Source organism: Cibotium barometz, chromosome 8 (genome assembly GCF_041138505.1).
Source record: "Cibotium barometz isolate CiBa-2024 chromosome 8, ASM4113850v1, whole genome shotgun sequence".
NCBI lineage: Eukaryota > Viridiplantae > Streptophyta > Polypodiopsida > Cyatheales > Cibotiaceae > Cibotium > Cibotium barometz.
In genome coordinates this window covers 2,825,960-2,829,468 of record NC_141053.1, presented here as the reverse complement: position 1 = coordinate 2,829,468, position 3,509 = coordinate 2,825,960, and positions in this window count along the sequence as shown.

Sequence of the window (3,509 nt, the reverse complement as noted above, 5' to 3'; positions counted from 1 at the left end):
TCTAGGACTAGGCTAGCCTATGGAGGCTCAAACATAATGCTAAACATAATTATAAACAAATGACAAAAGCAATACAAAGCAACACAAGATGCACTTACTTGACCAAGAGATTGTGTACTTGAGAATGAGTTGTACTACATTACATTGAAATGACCCTTTATATAGGTCCAAGTACCATATGGGCTTTGCCTTTGCATGTGGGATAACTCCTAGCCTTCACCACATTCATCCACATCCCTTTGACCTTGTCTATGATATGACATAGATCACTTTTTCTAACACCCTTCCTTGATCATGGCATATCATAATGCCCTTCCTTGCTTCTAACATGAAAGAAAAAGCTTAACTCATAAGGAGTATAGCCCTACAGTACATAAAAGAAATTAGCATCGCTCATAGGGAGCATAGCTTCTACATTGCGAAAAGAAAATAGCATGACATGAAAACATTCCTACATGAAAACATTCCTCTCCCATACCCCATCATCATCATAGCATCATCATCATCATATCCATGGGCATCATCATCATTTGTTGGTCATGGAGACCCAACTCCCCATCAATCCCCCCTTGAGGGCTACATGGCCTACTGAGAGATATTGTGGGCATCATAATAACACATAACCTACATCATCGGTGGTTAGAGGTGTCCATACATAAACATTTGGGTAAGAGAGGGCATAATTCATTCGTCATTATGACATGTGAGCCATGACATAATAATCAACATAGACAGCATCTTGTTCATCTTCATTGACATCTTCGTCTTTGTCTCCATCCATTTTTGCATCTCTGTCTGCATCTTCATTTTGCATAGCATCTTCTTCGTCCTGACATTGCACATAGACTGGACGTACGTGCATTCCCATCCTTGAGGCATCTTCATAATGCAGAGAATTTTCTAAAAAGAGGTAAAAGAACATCCTTCCTTAAGTACCATATGAACAGCCTCTTAAAGGTTTTTCAAACCTTAGTCTCAAAATAAGGAATAAGAATTCTTTATTTTCAAATTAAAAAACGGCCAGATTTTATTCCACCGACGGGCGCTATGCTGATTTCAGATCTGGTCAACTGCGCTTCGCTTGCTACTCATCACTCGCCTCTGATGCTGCTTCTACAGCTTATTGCCTTGATGGAGCTATCTCTGATGTGCTGATGAATGCTGAGTTGAATCGTGTTTGCTTGCTGATCATCACCTCCTCGCTGCCGTCAGCTTCTCCCGTTGTTGTTGTCTACGCTGCTATCTGCTGCCTCTTGTACTGTCTATTCTTTAGATGCTCACTCTCTCTCTTCATGCGGTGTGTGTTGCTCAGTTATTTCCTGAAATTTCTTAGCAAGTACCTCTTGTATGGCAGAGCGAGTGCTCGTCTATGGACTCATATCTTGATGATGTTTGTTGTGCGCAGGTGCTGCCGTGGTGATCTCTCCTTGCTATGGCCTTTGTAGCCTCTTCTTTGGTGCTGGTCTTGAGAGACGACCACTCAATGAGGCCTCGACTGCTGCTTACTGGTTGTTCCAAGGATGAACTATTGGGTTCTAAGCTTGTGCATATCCACTTTCTCTTCTTTACTCTCTGCTGTGAGCTATGGAGAACACCGCTTCTTTCTAATGACAGTGAGCTGGCTTTTGATGTGTAATGTGGGAACAAGAGCAAAAGCTCTCTCTACTTCTTTGAAATGAATGCAATGGACAACACCTAAGGAAACCCTAATGATGCAAAGACTAATGCAATAATTTTGCTATTCCTTCTTCTCAATGGCACTTCCTTTTGCGGGCACCATATTGAAAAGAAATGGCAAAACAACTAAACTAAGCTAAGCCATAGCCTGCCAGGCTCTGATACCATGTTAGAAATCATGGATCTAGGACTAGGCTAGCCTATGGAGGCTCAAACATAATGCTAAACATAATTATAAACAAATGACAAAAGCAATACAAAGCAACACAAGATGCACTTACTTGACCAAGAGATTGTGTACTTGAGAATGAGTTGTTGTACTACATTACATTGAAATGACCCTTTATATAGGTCCAAGTACCATATGGGCTTTGCCTTTGCATGTGGGATAACTCCTAGCCATCACCACATTCATCCACATCCCTTTGACCTTGTCTATGATATGACATAGATCACTTTTTCTAACAACCTGCTCACAATGCTCTGGGTGCACAAAAGTATCTTGCTGATCGGTCCATACCTTTGTGGAGTCCACTTGGATGAGGCCACTCTTGTCTCTACGTATAGTTGCATGTGGCCCATTCGTGATTACCTTGAACCACTTCACATCAAAGATAAACAACTCAAAACTTCTGAAGCCAACCTTTAATATGTCTTGAATGGTTCCAGAGTAATCAAGCATTCCAGTAATTGTGTTATTATCACTTGCACTTGCACTTGCACGACTTTCTTGAACAAACTGTGCTGTGACACCACAATCAAAGGTGGCTCTTCTTTGGTCTATTCATTCTACTCAAAAATGACATCCATGTGACCAAAACGCCCCATATTTGTGATACTACAAATAGCACATAAAGATTGTTGATGGACAAACAAACACTGAGACATGTAGAGAAAAAAAAGAGAGACATGTAGAACTTAAACACTTACATGCCAATCGCATCCTTTTGTAAGCTCCTCCTCCTCCTCTGTTATAGTTAAACCAGCACGTTTGGCTTCTAAAATTGTAGCTTCTAGCCATCTACCTGTGGGAAAGTCCGGAAGAGCTTGCATACCTTCTGGATATGGGAGATTTCTTGTAGTGCGATTCCTTCTAAAACTTAAACGATCTTGTACTCAATGTCGCTTGAGAGCTTCATATGTCTCAATCCACTTCTCCATTACATGAGAGTTCAAGATGCAAAATTTGTTGATTTTTTCCCTCAAATTGTTATCCATCTTTCTCTTAATGCCTTGGCCTTGAGGTTCCTCACCAATGACTCGCCTGTTAGACTCTTGAGACCATAGTCAAGGTATCTCTGGATCTGAAGAACTTAAATATTCAGTGATGTAAACAAGGGACTCTTGTATCAGCCACCCTTCTGACATACTACCTTCTGGGCGAGCCATTTGGCGAACAAATCCCTTTAATGTCTTCATAAACCTCTCCAAAAAGAACATCCATCTTGAATGGACTGTTCCAGCAACTGCAACCTCATCTACAACATGAACTAGCAGATGCATCTGGATTGTTAATAAACTTGTAGGGAAAAACTTCTCTACCATGCAGACTGCCTCTATGGAGTTTAAACGCGATGTCTCCAAAGTGTCTCTCTTTATCTCTTTTGAAGAAATCCAGCACACCAATGTGCCAATCTTATAGATAGTAGCTCTAATGTCTTCAGTGAGGCAATCTTTTATTGCTATGAGTAGCACAAGTTGTAGAAACTTGTGCCAATCATGACTCTTGAGGCCACTAAGATCATCATCCTTTGTAAATGCACTTTTCAAGCAATGCATATAACCTGTAGGAGTCCGAAACTCTGAAATTGTCCTCTTCACTTGTTATTCCT